The 17,692-nt window shown below is 42.0% G+C and overlaps 1 protein-coding gene across 3 annotated transcripts in view; it reads right to left on the bottom strand.

Annotated features, from left to right (window-relative positions):
• zmym4 (zinc finger, MYM-type 4) overlaps positions 1-3,773 on the bottom strand; it is a 36,655-nt gene extending 32,882 nt beyond the window's left edge. For 2 of the 3 annotated variants that reach the window (XM_017693206.2, XM_017693216.2), the window contains exon 1: positions 3,488-3,773. The gene's annotated coding sequence lies outside the window, so the exon portion shown is untranslated. Of the gene's footprint in view, positions 1-1,361; positions 1,502-3,487 lie in introns of those variants that run through there. The other variant, XM_037535407.1, reaches the window with a different exon arrangement.
• Between the last annotated feature and the right edge of the window lie 13,919 nt (positions 3,774-17,692).

Below are 17,692 nucleotides of genomic sequence, written 5' to 3'. Positions count from 1 at the left end.
TTCAATGCTTTACATGTACATATCTGTCAGTGCTGATGTCGATACAGAAACATTCAGAAAATGCAGAAATTGGGACTAGATCCACCCGGATTAGCATTACAGAGAATTAAACATTTATTTGTATCTGAAAACAAACTAAAGGAATGAACTGCTGTGTAATGTATTTTAATGCTGCATCAGTCCAACATATATAATTGTGGCCATTCATTATTTAACAGGCTGGCTAAATGTCTCAGTACCTGCTTGCTAGAAACAAACTAAATACATAATTCCCTATACATAAGGCTGCTTCACCAAATTTTCTACTATTCCAAAACACAAACAAATAAATGGTCAAAAATGTATTTCAAATATCTGTGAAATCTAAACATCTGTCCACAGCCAGAGGTTTTCAAGCAAATATCTGTCAATACAGATCTGATTCTGATATTGTTGTGCATCCCTAAAACGTTCTGAAAAGGCATTTTCTGAGCATATGTACTTCATTTTACACCTACTATCAAACCTCTCCTTAACACTTAGAATTAACCCATTAATTATGCCAGCTTTCTTACTGAGTTCAGTTATTTCTAATAACTCCAGTGTGAGTGGGCGGGGCTAAAGTGCAGTGTATATGCAAATGTATTGTTTTCATGACATCACAAAAACAAAGAACTGAAAACAGGGTTTTTTTTGCAGCTTCATTTCCACATATAGAAGAACCATTTACCCTCCAAAGAACCATTAAGCACGGAAATGGTTTTTCAAATTGATGGAGTACGTGTTGTACACGGTTCTATACAGAACCTTTTTAAAATGGGTCTATAAACAATGTCAAACTTGTACCCACAGAAGAACCATGGTTCTTTTGGTGTTTCTAGATAGACCCATATTCAACACAATTCTCCATCAGTCTGAATCATTTCGCCATGCAAAGAACCATGACTTCTAAACAGAACCATTTTCTTTAGTAAAGAACCTTTGAAACCCGTTTTTGAGTGTAACCGTTTTGAAACTCGCATGTAGAGACTAACGCCTGTTTCAGAAAAAGTGAAGACAGTTTTGTTTCTCATGACAGGGACCCTTTAAACCGCCCTTCACTCCTGCACAGCAAAAGTTAACAGCAGCTAACAGGCTAGGCTGCTAATAAACACAGCAGCGAGCTCGCTAGCTAGGCTAGTCCGTTAGCCTGCTGAAAACTTCGCTCGTAAGGTGTTTTGGTGGCAGCAAAGGCGGCTTTCCGGGCAGAAACAATACATACATACCGGCTACTAAACAACACGAACACGAAAATGCATTTTCACACATAATATAAGGCCACTTCGGTTTGATTAGGCGGAGTTTCGCAGCGCTCATCACAAACTCGCTGTAACGCCGTTTACCTGGCTGTGTCTCACATGTAGCTACAGACAGACACGCGTGTCGGCGCGGCAGTGAATGATCACAGACGGAGCTGTCGCATCACCAGGCCAGCGGCGAGACGCTAAAAACTCAGCAGAACTACGCCGTTAGCAGCTGAAATGCAGGCACTGAGCCATATTTTAGCAAAACAACTACAGTTAGCAAGCTGAGCCATCTTACAGAGCGGTTAGAGTGAACTACCGCTAGCCGAAACCGCTAAAACAGCGCTGCCTGTAGCCAAACAGCTGAAGCCGCTTGTTAGAATCTCCCGTTCCACCTTAAATAGTGCAGCGTGTGGTGGAGCAGCCGGGGGTTCCGCAGATCTTTCACGATTCAAGCTGTTAAGATGTAAATACGGTCATTCATAGTGGTTTGATGAGCAACAATCTGGTGTAGTCCGAAGCGTTTACAGCGGTGGTGAAAGGAGCCAGATGTCTAAAGCGCTAAACGCGGGCCTTCTGAAAAAAACATAAACAAAAAAACCTTCAGAAAACACAGAAAACACGGACAGGCGTCGTTCAGTCACCCTGCTTCTAAACTGTGGAGCTCGTTTCCACCTTTTATTAGACAGTCGAGCTCAATGCTCACTTTTAAGAAGCATCTAAAAACGCCTCTCTTTAACTTTTAGCGTTTGATTTAAACTCTGCGTCTCGTTTTTTATTTATTGTATTAATGTTAAGCTTTATCACCTGTCTGTAAAGCACTTTGAGCTGCCACCGGCATGAAAAGTGCTATTTAAATAAAATTATTATGATTATTATTATTGTTATTATTATTATTGCCTCTAAAAGCTCCCTCACAGAAATCCGTTACATGAAGTAGTCATAAACACTGATGGGCGAGACATTTTATGACGGTTTTAAGACAAGGTTTTGGCTTATATTTTTTATAGGTTCAATTTATGGTGAAAAGGTGTGCGCAGGGTGTTATAAGGCCAGTTAATAATAAAAACACCGTTATAAATCTGTTATACATCTTTCACCACTATTTCACCATTACATATACTCAGGTGATGTGTGTGGGTCCAGGGGTCGTTTTTGGTAGTAAATAAAATGGCCATATTCACAGGACAGACTTCTCTGGCTGGTCCCTCTCACCAACACTGTTAGGAAATCTGAGCTCTTACATTTCTCTACATTTCACACCAAACCACCCTGCACGACTGTTTATATCCCAAGCACTGAATTATGCAGGAATCCCGAAAAAAATCCCCTTTGTTGCTCCATGTTGGAGTTAAAGGGGAACTCCACACATTTTCACAGAGTCTACGCAATTTATGGTTTAGATGTAAACACATCGCCATTCAGAGTGGGTTGGTGTGAAATATCCAGTTCTAGAGAAATTTAAGAGTCGGCGCTGTTCCCAGTGGTGGTGATGGGAACCAGACGTCTGAAGAGTTGAATGCCTCTAAAAGCTCCTTCACAGGACGATACGACACGTGTAGCTCGTTGTATGGCAAAATAGCCCCCCATAAACCCCCCACCCCGCCCCCGCTTCCCCTCCTTGAGTTTCCACTAATTTACCATCATCAACAAAACACAGCAACACCCCGAAGACACGCGTGGGTTCACTGGTGGTTTTGGGTGAAATAAAATGGGTGTGCTGTAGACATGGCGACCCCCGTTTCCTTTCACCACCACTGTAGCTAAAGAAATCGGGAGTCTGCAAGTTTCTCTGCAGCGCAAACCACTCCGAACGACTTTGTTTACATCACAACGACGGATTTGTACAAACATTTAGAAAATTTGGTGGAATTGCCCTTTAAGGCGCTGCATTTTTCCACAACAACTAGTTAGCGTTAACATGAGCTGAGCAAGAGACCGTAAAACAGCTGGAGCTGACCGAGTCGCTCTCTACAGCAGCTGAACCGAGACGCTCCTGCAGTTCATGTCGTTTCAGCGCGTCTGACTGACCGTCTACAGTCGAGTGACCCTCTCTGCCACTCTAGCAGAGCAGCCGAGATAAGTGACCCGCTCTGCTCGCCGCATCTCTGCTCGACTCATTTCAGCCGCTCCGACAGAGCAGTTAGTTGGAGTTCGTGTTAGCGGAGCTGCAGCCTGCAAACACCACGCGGGCCACACAGTCAGTCCGGCCGCGCATTACTGACCTCGGAGCGAACGGACACTGCAGTGAGGCGGCCGCTCACACAGCACGCTCCATGCACGACTCCTGCGGGTGATTATCGTCCACCAGAGCGCAGAAATGAAGAAGTAAAGAGCGAGGGCTGGCCAGACCGCAGCTAACTCTCACTCCCGCTAAATCCCTTCCGCACGCTGCTGCTGGAGCTCCACTCCCCCTGCACAAAACAGCGCTGCGGGCTGCTGCAGCAGCGACCTCCAGCGGCCAACGCGCTCATTCCGCCAAGCAGCTTTCGGGACCCCAAGGTTTATTTACTGGCAAAGGCAAATTCAGCCAAAAAAGACATGAAAATTAAAACAATAAAATGTAAATGCAGGCCTCTTTTTGCCATTTCTTTTTCCAAACATCTGCGCAAATATCCTGCCAAAGTTGAAAATGAAATGCCTACATTTGCAATTTCATTTTTCACATGAGCATAAAAATAAAAATGAGTTGAAAACAGCTATTTGTCATTTCATTTTATTTATTTATTCTGGTGTTTCTTGGCCAAATCTAAGATGATAAAGCTAATAGAGAAAAGAAAACACAAGCTTCACTTTGGCTTTTGCTTTTCTTCGTGAAATGAAAAGATGTCTTTATTGTCATTGCACAGTGTACAATGAAATTGAGCAGCAATCCAACGGCACTTTCTATACACAAAATAATTAAACATAAGGCTAAAATATATAAAGTGCAGATTTAAGGAAAATAGTATAAACATCTTAAATATAAAGAAAAATTACTATAAAACTATATATTCCAAACAGACAAGACAAGTAAGGTAGCAGTTATTGGACGTGCCTTGAATCGCTTATAGAGTTATATAATATTTCACATCTTAAGAATTATTGCACAGAAAGAATATATATTGCACACTTGAGAACAAATGAATAATAAATAGAACAGAGGTGGAGTGGAACACTGGAACAGTGTACAGTGTCCTAGGAAGTCAGTGTGTGTGTTTGGAAGTGTCCAGTTCCCGTACGGCTCTGGGGTAAAAACTGTTTTTAAGTCTGTTTGTCCAGGGTGGGATAGACCTAAAGCAGACCAGAGGGCAGCAGGTTGAACAGATGATGTCCTGGGTGAAATGTGTCCTTCAGGATACTGGCTGCCCTGCTGAGGCAGCAGGAGCTGAACAGGTCCTCCGGGCATGGCAGTGGGCAGCCGATGATCTTCTGGGCCGTATTTATGACTCCCTGCAGTGCTCTCCTCTCTGCCACTGAGCAGCTGCTGTACCACATTGAGATGCAGTATGTTAGCACACTCTCAGTGGTGGAGCCAGTAGTAGGACACCAGCAGCTTCTCCTGAAGGTTGTTTTTCTTCAGAGATGTGCGTGCCCAGAAATCTGAAGGAAAGGACTCTTTCCACACAGCCCCCATTGATGTACAGTGGTGTGGGGACTGCTCCTTTCCACCGGAAGTCTATAATGGGTTCTTTTATTTTTGAGGAGCTCAGGGTGAGGTTATTTCCTGAACACCACTCAGTCAGTCCCTGGACTTCATCCCTGTAGGCGGTCTCATCTCCTCCAGAGATAAGTCCCACCGCTGTCATGTCATCTGCAAACCTTACTATGGTGTTGGAGGAGTGGGTGGGGACACAGTCATAGGTAAACAGAGCATAGAGAAGCGGGCTAAGCACGCACCCTTGTGGTGCTCTGGTGCTGAGTTTAAGGGTGAGAGCTGGTCTGCACATACCTTCAGCACCCTTCCTGTCACACCATCAGGACCAGCAGCTTTTCGGGGTTCAGTGCCCTGAGCACATGTCTCACCTCAATCTCCTGCACAGTGAGGATGTGGTTGTGGGAGACTGGTGGAGATCTTGTGTTTGTCTCCGCTGCTTTCACCTCATAGCGAGCAAAGAAACAGTTAAGCTCCTCTGCCAGTGAGGCGTCACCCTTAACTGTTGTGCAGCTTCTGGTCTTGTGGTTGGTGAGGTGCTGAATGCCCCTCCACACCTGCCGTGGGTAGTTGTTGAAGTGATCATAGGACATCTCCAGTCATCCGACAAAAAACACTGACATGTCTCGGATCTGGTGACCAAATGGCCTCAGAGAAAAGGTATCAGACTAAACGACCTCAGAAAAAATCCATCTTTTTTTCATCCATTCCTTTGTGTTGGTTTCTGTTTACTGTTTTTGTTTATTAGTGTGTATGTCTGTCTGTCTGCCATGCGATGGACTGGTGACCTGTCCAGGGTGTATCCTGCCTTCTGCCCGATGACAGCTGGGATGGGCTCCAGCACCCCCCGCGACCCAGAAGGAGAAGCGGCTTAGACGATGTGTATGTGTGTTTGTTTATTTGTTTGTTTTTCCTCCTTCTCTGCCCTGGCTGTCTTTTATTTGGAGTTCTATGACATGCTTTGATCCAAGCTTGTATCAGAGTAGTTTGATGACTGATGTCTTTGTTGTTGAAGAAAAAAATACAGCTAATAGCTTATTCTTTCAAAATTCTTTCTTTATTTTTTCATGACATTTTTATTTTTGTGAGATCAAGCAAAGTTTCTAAAATTGAGTAGTCAGTAGATTTAAGATAAAGTTTTTCCAAAATGTTCCGGAGAAAATACAGAAAAAAAAAGTTTCCTCGTTTTTCCTACATAAATTACAAACACTTTCCTCTGCTTGATATTTACTATGTAAGGAGTATGCTGGGTAAAATATATGAAGCACAAAATGTATTTCTTTTTGAAAAGCAACAGCTGCGTCTTTTTCTATTCATTTCTAAAAGGAATTCTTCTTTTTTTTTAAGTCTGCATAATTCAGCGATTAAAAATAAAGAAAGTCACCCAGAGCGCTTTGATTGTAGAGAAACCTACTGACTCAGACTTCTTCATAGTGGTGGTGATAAGAACCAGAGGTCATGATGTCTATAACGCAAAGTATAGCCATTTTATTTACCCTCCAAAGCCACCAGTGAACCTTCTCATCTGCTGTTTTTATGTGTAATGCTGATGGTAAAATAGTGATAAATCTGAAAGCCCAAGGTTTATTGGTCTAAGTGTGGCCCTAAAACATTCCCTGAAAAAGGGTTTTCGACTGTGGTTCTGCAGGAACACTGCCTTGCAGAGTTTACCCTTCCCCTTAAAAGGCCCAATCCATGGAAAACCAAATCTTTCATGGATTTTATTTTACAAAGAGTTGGATGTAGCATGTAAACACTGTTTTCAACCATGTTTACTCCATAGTCCTTAGAGTCCATATATAGAAACCCAGCTGTAAGAACAGCCTTTTCTTCACAGGTTTTGTGATGTCACAAAAACCAATACATTTACATATATGTACTTATTCAGCCTATGTCAGTTTAGCCCCACTCACACTGAAGTTTTCAGTATGGACTGCTTATTGAATGAAGCATAATGTAATGCGGCCAATATGAACAGAGGTAATTTACATATTCCAGTCTTAAAGGCATGTAAACAAAAACAGCCTAATATGTAAAAATATAATAAAGTATAAGAATCTTGTTTCTAAGATTTGCAGTAACACAATTTTTCTCAAGATTCTTATAGTGCTCAGTAAGAACCCCCCCTCCCTTTTTTTTTTTAATCAGGGGTCAGGACCCCCACAGAACCACCACTGAGCAGGTATTAATTGGGTGGTGGATTATTCTCAGCACTGCAGTCACACGCTGACTTGGTAGTAATGTATTAGTATTAGATCAGACACAGCGGTGCTGCTGGAGTTTTTAAACACTGTGTCCACTCACTGTTCACTCTATTTGACACACCCACATTGTTGGTCCACTTTGTGGATGTAAAGTCAGAGATAGTAGCTCACCTCTTGCTGCGGATTTTATGTTGGTCATCCTCTTGTCCTTCGTCAGTGGTCACAGGACGCTGGCCACAAGACCCTTGGCTGAATATCTTTGGTTGGGGGACTGTTCTCAGTCCAGCTCTTTAACAATCCCAGTAACATTGCTGTGCGAATGATCCTTCAGGATTTGTTTGGAATCCCTGCTCTAATATTTTGTTCAAGCAAGCAACAAAAATTTCAGCACTTTGGGAGCAAAGGCTTTACATCTGATATGGATGGAAACCATTCAGAAACCAGTCAAAATTTACTGTCTTTCAAAAAAAAAGCAACTAGGCATTGAACTTATCAGCACATTCACACAAGTGCCCTTGCACTTTTAAAGCACATATAATAAAATAACACTAAATCAACACTCGCCTTTATTAAGTCATCAATATTTAAATTAATACTGAATATTGAATGAATATTTAACAATCTGATGTCCAGTATGAATTTTAATAAAGTTTCCAGAAAATATGAAAATATCTCACCAATTAATAACAAGGTATGCAACACAACATGAAACGACATCTTTGATCATTGTCTTAAAGGCTCATATGATAGAAAACGGAATTTCACTTGCTTTTCATTCCAAATAAAAGTTGGTTGTAGAATATAAACTTCGTTAAAGTTTTAAAACGTACCATTCACTCCCACAATCCTTCAAATCTATATAAAATTTTAAATGCAAACACAGCCTATTTTGGATTCACTGTTTTTGTGATGTCAGAAATATGAATTCATTTGCATACATCCAGCTAACAGCACATTAGCTCCACCCATTCATGTTGAAGTTATAAGGAGTGTTTTGACCCAGTTTGCACTTTGAATGAGGTGCAAAGCAGAGCAGCCAACCATGGCAGAGCTATTTATCTTATAAATCTTAAAGGCAGAGTAACAAAAACAGCCTGATTCATTCTAAGGGATAAAGAGTGGTTGTGAAATGATCATGAAAAATGTATTATGGCTGTTTTTGGTCATAGGCAGCAACTAGATGATGAAAAGAGGAGTCAGAATAAACAAAACTTATTATTATTTAATTAAGTAGTCTCATTTCTCCAAGATGAGTCTTGGAGAAATCAGAATGAAGCACAGGAGCGTTGTCTTGTTCTAGTATGTAGTTTCTCTGATATACCAAAATAAGTGATATACACACACATTAGCTTAACTTACAACATGGTTTAACAGCTGCAGTTCAGTCTAGAAGAAACTAATCAAAGTGTTTCACCTGGTTAAGCGTGCAGATTGATTTTTCTGTGATTAGGATTCAGTTATGAAGCTGCTGACTTTGATAAATACTATGGTACTTATGTGACTAAGTCATGGTATAACAGACTCAGGTCGTTAATTGGACCAAATCAGCTTTCAGTGATGCTGCGTTATCCAGTTGTGTAAGTGTTTTTGCGTCTCCTTGTTGGTGCTGAAGAATGGAGACTTTGTTCTCCACCTCATCCATGAAACCCTCATCAACAGATTCACTGTCTTTGTCTGCTTCTTCTCCAGCTCCTTCAACTGGGAGGAAAATGTGGAGCTGTGTTCGGGATGTGGTAGCAGCTGTAGTGGGTGAAGGCCGGCTGGGAAGACACGGCGTCCCCCTGATGGATAAAGTCTCGTTGTGTGGAGTCTGCCGGTACTGCTTCACCAAAGGTCGCAGTCCACACTGGCCAGCAGTGAGCCTCCGAGCCTGGGTGACGGGCTGATTCAGTTTGGAAATAGGTCTTATAGGGTGAGAAAAGTGAGTGTATGCAGGTTGGCAGTTCTGTGGTGGTCCACTTGTTTTGTCACAAGACTTGCAAAGGGACAGAGATGGGGTGTGTTTCCGAGGAGAGGGCCGGCAATTTCGAGGAAACCCCTCAAATGCCACTTGCTGGACTGGGACAAACAGGGAGGGCTCACTGATGCTGGGGACATTAGGATATTAAAAGAGGAAAACAGAAGACTCAGATAAAACCACAGACATTAAAGGGAGAATTCTACCCATTTTTGAAAATGTATGCATAATTCACAGAGGTGGACAAAGTACACAAATCATGTGCTTGAGTTAAAGTAGAGATACATAAGGTAAAATATTACAGTAAAAGTAGAAGTCCTTACTCTAGACCTCAACTTGAGTAAAAGTACTAAAGTATTTTCCTTCAAATGTACTTAAGTATTAAAAGTAAAAGTACTAAAAGAGTAATTCTGGCTCTGATGTCCTGTTATCATTTTTATAACCAGACTGGCTTCATGAACTCATTTCAGGTGAAAGACCTCCAGTGTCTCTCTTGGTAAACCAGTCTTTTAATAGAACGTCGTTAATTAGTGACGCTGACGTCTATTAAAATGATCAGAAGCACAAAACACTGAAGGTAAACAGTTTCCATCAGGGAGAACCGAGTGGCTCTGAAATCACTTTTTACACACAAGCAAAGTTTCAGTTTCAGATTTATTTACAACTTAGTTCCAAGTTTAAGTTGAATAAAAACTGGCTTTAAACTCAGGATCACAGATGAGCTCCTTTACTATGTTGATCTGTAGGCGTCTGTTCATAAACATAAACTAACTGAAACTAATTTACTATAAAATGAAAGTGTTTGTATGAATTCAGAAAAAAAGAAACATGCCAGTGGACATATTTCTATATTGTGGTCTATTTACACAGAGTTAGGTTAGTTCATCATTTAGGTAGACGTATGTATTTTTACGCTGCTGCACTGGGTCGGTATGTCCAACAGGTCAAAACAAGCTCAGAACAAAGTGACTGCTGTGCCCTGATTGTTGTTCTGGCTTTGCGCTTCTTTTGTTTTGACATGTTACGTTTTTATACACACAGAAACCAAAAGGAATGACAGATTTCTCAAAATGTAGGAGGAAAAAGTCGGATATTAGACTCTGAAATGTAGCAGAGTGAAATTAAAAAGTCGCCCAAAATGGAAAAACTTAAGTAAAGTACACGAAAAAACTACTTAAGTACAGAAACTAATTACACTTACTTAGTTACTGTCCACCACTGATAATTAAAGTGCTAAGATGTGGTTTGGTGTGAAGTGCGGCATTCTCAAGCAACTTAGGCCCAATCCCATTTCACCCCTCGCCCCTACCCCTTAGCCCTCTGTTTTGTGCATTCACACCTAAGGGTGAGAATCAGAGCATATGATGCACTAATTGAGCTAAAGCCCAGCAGCGAGGTCACTGAACTTTACTGTCCTCTGCTGTCACTGCAGATCACGTACAGAGCACCGCTAGCAGCCTGTTAATGAAGTAAAATATATTTTTTTTTATTTGATGTTGGTCCCATTTTGTAAGGGAACATTTCAACCACTACCACTTGTAACTCATTTCCAAGGGGCAAGATGACACTCAAAAAAAAGGAGTAGGGGTAAAAATAAGAAATGGGAGAGTGTCAGACTTGTTTACAGTGGGGGAGATAGGAACCAGACGTCTGAAGATATTAATGCCACTGAAAACTCCCTCAAAGAAAGCATTGTATTATATTAAATGGTTACAGTCATACTGCCTGCTGCCTGAGATGTTGCTCTATGCTTGTTTGAAAAGATTTTGGGTCAGATGAAACTTAAAACTTATTTTTTCAGATTTACCACTATTTTACCGTCATCAACTTTACATATAAAAACTCATGACACATGTAGGATCACTGTTGGTTTTTGATAAAACTAGTAAATAAAATGGTCCATTAGTGTTGTAGACATTGCTATTCCTGGTTCCTATCACCACCACTGTAAAGAAATCTGAGCTGATAACTTTCTGTACAATGAACGCTTTCGAGTCACTCCACTCTAAATGACTGTGTCCATCTCAGAGATGATGTATACAGAAATACAAAGAAATGTATAAAAATGGCAGTGCCCTTGCTCGTTTTCGCCCTGGAGCAGATGAAATAGTTTAGAGAAATACTGGGAATGTTAAAAAAAGTAATACACCGACCTGCCATAACATCCATAACAGAATCACCTCCTTGTATCTACATCCATTATCGATTTGATCAGCTCCACTTATCATATAGGTGCACTTTGTAGTTCTACAATTACAGACTTATTTTGGTAGCCCTTTTTTAGCTGTTTCTTCAGTTGTCAGGACCCCCATGGACCCTCACAGAGCTGGTACTATTTGGGTGGTGGATCATTCTCAGCACTGCAGTAACACTGATGTGGTGGTGGCATGTTAGTGTGTGTTGCGCTGGTCTGAGTGGATCAGACACAGCAGTGCTGCTGGGGTTTTTAAACATCTCAGCATCACTGCTAGACTGAGAATAGTCCTCTTCTTCTTCTTCTTCTTCTTCTTCTTCTTCTTCTTCTTCTTCTTCTTCTTCTTCTTTCGGCTGCTCCCTTTAGGGGTCGCCACAGTGGATCATCTGCCTCCATCTTGCCCTATCCACTGCCTCCTCTACTTTTACACCAATCATCTCCATGTCCACCATCACTACATCCTTAAACCTTCTCTGAGGTCTACCTCTTCTCCTTCTACCCGGCAGCTCCATCTCCAACATTCTTTGACCAATATATCCACTATTCCTCCTCAACACATGTCCAAACCATCTTAACCTGGCCTCTCTGGCTTTATCTCCAAACTGCTCCACCTTCACTGTCCCTCTGATCTGCTCATTTCTAATCTTGTCCATCCTTGTCACTCCCAACGAAAATCTCAGCATCTTCATCTCCGCCACCTCCACTTCAGCATCCTGTCTTTTAGACAGAACCACAGTCTCCAAACCAAACATCATAGCAGGACGCACTGCTGTCTTGTAGACCTTCCCTTTCACTCTTGCTGCTATCCTTCTGTCACACATCAGCCCTGACACCCGTCTCCACCCACTCCATCGTGCCTGCACCCTCTTCTTCACCTCTTTTCTACACTGTCCATTGCTCTGGATGGTTGACCCAAGATATTTGAAGTCATCCACCTTTACGACCTCTACTCCTTGCATCTTCACCTTTCCACCTGCTTCCCTCTCATTCACACACATGTATTCCGTCTTGTCTCTACTGACCTTCATTCCTCTCCTCTCCAGTGCAAACCTCCACCTCTCCAGATTCTCTTCCACCTGCTCTCTACTCTCACCACAGATTACAATGTCATCTGCAAACATAATGGTCCATGGAGCCTCCTGCCTGACCTCATCTGTCAACCTTTCCATCACCATTGCAAACAAGAAGGGGCACAAAGCTGATCCCTGATGTAACCCCACCTTCACCTTGAAACCATTTGTCACTCCAACTGCACACCTCACCACTGTCTCACTATCCTCATACATGTTCTGCACCATCCTAACATACTTTTCAGCTACACCTGACTTCCTCATACAGTACCACAGTTCCTGTCTTTGCACCCTATCATCTGCCTTCTCTAGATCCACAAAGACACAATGTAGCTCCTTCTGACCTTCTCTGTACTTCTCTACCAACACTCTCAATGCAAAAATTGCATCTGTGGTACTCTTTCTGGGCATGAAACCAAACTGCTGCTCAGTGATCTGAACCTCTCGCCTTAGCCTTGCTTCAACAACTCTTTCCCACACCTTCATGGTGTGGCTCATAAACTTACCTCTGTAGTTACTACAGCTCTGTACATGACCCTTGTTCTTAAAAATGGGGACCAGTACACTGCTTCTCCACTCATCAGGCATCCTCTACTCTCCAGGATTTTGATAAACAACCTGGTTAAAAAGTCCACTGCCTTCTCTCCTATACATCTCCATACCTCCACAGGTATGTCATCTGGACCAACTGCCTTTCCATTCTTCATCCTTTTTAAAGCTGCCCTCACTTCCAGCTTACTAATTCTCTGCACTTCCTGATCCACTATCTCTCCCCCCGTTGTCCTCCTCTCTCTCTCATTTTCCTCATTCATTAGTTCTTCAAAGTACTCCTTCCATCTATTCAACACTCTCTGTTCACTCACTAGTACATTTCCCTCTCTATCCTTTATCAGCCTAACCTGCTGTACATCCTTTCCAGCTCTATCTCTCTGTTAGCCAAACGATACAAGTCCTTTACTCCTTCTTTACTGTCCAGCCTCTCATACAGCTCATCATAGGCCTGAGCCTTTGCCTTTGCCACCATCCTTTTCGCTATGCGACTAGCCTCACAGAACTCCTGCCTATTTCCTTCATCTCTCTGGTTATCCCACTTTTTCTTAGCTGCCTTCTTCTTCTGAATACACAGTGAAAACACATTCTTGCCAGTTTCTCTCACCACCTTAGCTGTATTTTCCCAGTCCTCAAGTAGCTCCTCACTGCCCCCAAGGGCCTGTTGCAATTTTTCCCTGAACTGCCTGCAACCATCCTCCTCCTTCAGCTTCCACCATCTAATCTTTGGCTCTGTCTTCACTCTCTTCCTCTTCTTTGTTTCTAATCTCATTCTACAGACAACCACCCTATGCTGCCTTGCTACACTTTCCCCTGGTACCACTTTACAATCTCCAATTTCCTTTAGGTGGCATCTCCTGCTAAGGATATAATCCACCTGTGTGCACCTCCCTCCACTCTTGTATGTCACCCTGTGTTCTTCCCTCTTCTGAAAATATGTGTTCACCACAGCCATTTCCATTCTCTTTGCAAAATCTACAACCATCTGACCTTTCACACCATACATACCCAGCACCTCTTCATCCCCTCTGTTCCCTTCACCAACATGTCCATTGAAGTCTGCACCAATCACTAATCTCTCCTCTCTAGGGACACCATCTACCACTTCATCCATCTTACTCCAAAATCCCTCTTTCTCCTCTAACTGACAACCAACCTGTGGTGCATATGAACTGACCACATTCAAAATTACACCATCAACCTCCAACTTCAGGCTCATGATCCTGTCTGACACTCTCTTTACATCCAGAACACTTTTCACAAGCTGTTCCTTTAGGATTATCCATACTCCATTTCTCTTTGAATCCACCTCCAATGTTCCTGGCCTCGCTTCCTTTCCATCTGGTCTCCTAGACACACAGAATATCTACCTTCGTCCTCTCCATCATGTCTGCAAGCTCTCTGCCTTTACCAGCCATTGTCCCTATGTTCAGAGTCCCTACTCTAACCTCCACACTCCTGCTTTTCCTTCTCTCTCGCTGCCTTCTAACCCGCCTTCCTCCTCTCCTCTTTGATGGTCTTCGACCTACAGTAGTCCAATTTCCACTGGCACCCTGCTGGTCAACAGCACCGGATGTGGTCGTTGTTAACCCGGGCCTCGATCGATCCGGTATGGCAATCATATTTGTGATCCGCATGATAGTTTTGGCACAAGTTTTACACCGGATGCCCTTCCTGACGCAACCCTCACCATTTATCTGGGCTTGGGACCGGCGCCAGAAGTACAAAAAGTACACCCCTAATGGCTGTTTTGGACTGAGAATAGTCCACCAACCAAAAATATCCAGCCAACCGTGTCCTGTGACCACTGATAAAAGACTAGAGAATGGCTCTCACAAACAGCGCAGCAACAGATCAGCTGACCGTACCAGTCACCACCGAAATAATGTGGTGGTCCTCTGGGGGTCTTCACCATTGAAGAACAGGGTGAAAGGGGGCTAAAAGAAAAAGTTGGATTACGGTCTGTAATTGTAGAACTACAAAGTGCACCTATGCTGTAAGCGGAGCTGATAAGATGGATGATGAGCATAGGAACAAGGAGGTGGTTTTAATGTTATAGCTGATAACTGTATACATTGTCAAAAATGCTTTTCTTGTGTTATTATTATTCTGACATAGCATATTTCAGCTTGTGATCTTAGAAAAGCTTTGCCAGTATCAAATAATGCAGTAAATGTGTTAAAACGAAACATCTGTTTTGAGAGTGTAACATTAGCTCATCACATCCAGTATTAACATTTTAACATCTCCCGTCTCCTCTTTTGGATTTATAGTGGCAGGCGCACTGAATTAGAGCAGCTCTGAGTTATTTAAAACCTCTCTCTGCCTGGAAGCCATCAGATAAATGGAGCTGATAGGACTGTTGTGTTGGCCGTGAGTTGTGTGGGTCTGTTGCTATGTGAGAAGTGCTTAACTCAGGTTTCCCGTCACACACTGAACCCTACCTATTGAAAACAGCAGTTTAGAAATCTGAATGGGCTTTTCTATGGCCAAAGTAACTGGGTCAACAAGGCGAGGATGATCCGCAACACTACTTGTTGGGTTTGATGCATGTTGAAACTAATAATTGAAGCTGGCTTCAGATTAGTGTATGAGTGCAGCTTCCTTTACACTGACCTGGAGCACATTTAACGTATTGGTTGCTATGTTTGAGGGTTTTAAATGCAACCGTAACCAAATAATCTTAACAGCCTTATATACAGTTGTATGAGAAAGCACCAGTCAAACTATGCTTTCTGTTTCTAAGTGGAAAGTCAACACATTCTCTCCAAGGAACTTAAACACGAAATTTTCTACCAATTTTAGTGTGAATTTCTATTCAACATTAAATAGTTTAACATATTGGAAAAAAACAGCACATAAAACATTAAATGTGCTAAAACCTTTAACTTATTTTCACTTAGAAAATCAACAAAGTGTGATTTGACTGGTGGCGGCCAAAGTTTTGCATGCATGCATATATATGTTCATTTATTAGATTTTCAGTCAAAATGACCATTACATTATTTTTTGGCAGCAAGAGAAAAGATGGAAACATATTCAGTATTTCAGTATTTGGTGTCTTCACTCTGGCTTTATTACAGCTTCTGTTCTTATGCTTTCAGTTTTTCAAAGAAATTAGCAGGAATATTATTTTGTCATGTTAGCTGCATTTTCCCTTTTGATCAAAGTAAACGCAAACAATGATGTTGATGTCTGGACCCAAATAAAGTTTGAGGCTGTTTTACAGTGATGTGGGTGAGATTGTGCTCATTAATGAGATCATGAACTCAGAAGCGTACAAAGGCATTTTGAAAGGAAACCTGCAGACGCCTGCAAAGAAACAGCTCAAACGATAACCATCTGAAATACCAGGCAGCGTTTTCTCTTTCTCTCTCTCTCTCACACACAAACAAATCGAAATCACATAGCAGTCCATGTTGGTGACATGGCCTAATAGGTTTTTCCTTCCTCCACCTCGTTTTTACATTTTTGAGAGTTTGAAAATGCCTGTTGTCCTTTACATTCTGTGTAAATTTCATGATGAATGCACAAAAGAAATGACGCAAAATGACATTTCCAGTACCTAAACGTCTGGATCCACTGACTTCCATTAAAAGTAAGCTAGTTTTTTCCTGTTTCCTGTAAGGTTATCTTGGAGATGCACACACAGTCATATGGAAAAGTTTAAAAACACTTGTCAAATGACATTTTGTTGATTTTTTTGAGTGAAAAGAAATGAACCTTTACAGGGAATTCATTGAATTTTTTCCCCTGCAATCTGTAGTGTACAATTTCTATTTAATTGCTAAATTTAAATTAGGAAAAAAAAATAATAGAATACAATGTTAAATGTTGCAAGCAGTTAACTATGCATACGTGTGCTCTCGAGAGGATGTGTTCACTTATTCCCCTTAGAAAATCAACAAAACATGTAATTTACATACAGTGGACAGTTGAAACTATTCAGACAATTGCGATACCTAACAAGGCATTCACTCCATTGTGCTAGGAAACCAAATGTGAAGCCAAGTGGTATTTATGTTACACAGAGCTTTCCAAGACTTCTCTTTTTGGCAAAGTATTCTTTCAAAAGGCAGCTGGTTTGCTTCAGATCATTATCTTTGGAGCAGATTCCTCTCAGACTTCTGCAGGTTTCCATCCAAAAGGCCTTACTTTACATCATATCCCTTCAAATGAACACAAGCACACCGACACTAGGAGTGAGAAAATAGAGAAAAAGAAAACCCCCTAAAAACCTCTATAACCTGGTGGTTTGTTTGACTCTCTCAAGTACATCTTTTTGAGATTTAGCATTTTAGGTATGTTTCAGGTATGGGCTCACCTGAGCGGCACCATGGAGGTCCGACGATGCACTGTTTTAGTCAACGATGGAAGTTTGAGAGATTCTCCGAGGCTCAGACCACTGGTCCGTGGCAGTGGTGGCATGGAACTGGATAACAGGTATGTTCGGCTCAAAGCTCGGTTCCTCTGCATTGCTTGGTGGTGCTTCAGCTGCACAGCGTTCAGGCCCACGCCTGAAGAGGCTCTTGCTCCGCTCATGTCTGAATACAGACTGCAGCCAGACAGACTGAGTGCGGCCACCCCTGGGGGTGCATGCATCCAAATAAGGCCATAAATAATTAATGTGCATTAAAGATTTAAATGTTAGCCCATTGATCACATGGCTACCCAATTCACCCTCCCTCTTTTCCTTTCCTGCTTCCTGAGGTCAGCTTACAACCACTGGAGGGGCCAGTACACAGGACTAAGTGGTTTTAAGCAGCTATAAGCATGCTACTGATGGTTAGGCTTTGATAATTTAACCATGCTCAATTATACG

Source organism: Pygocentrus nattereri, chromosome 27, assembly GCF_015220715.1.
Source record: "Pygocentrus nattereri isolate fPygNat1 chromosome 27, fPygNat1.pri, whole genome shotgun sequence".
Classification (NCBI taxonomy): domain Eukaryota; kingdom Metazoa; phylum Chordata; class Actinopteri; order Characiformes; family Serrasalmidae; genus Pygocentrus; species Pygocentrus nattereri.
This window is presented reverse-complemented; position numbering and strand designations above follow the sequence as displayed.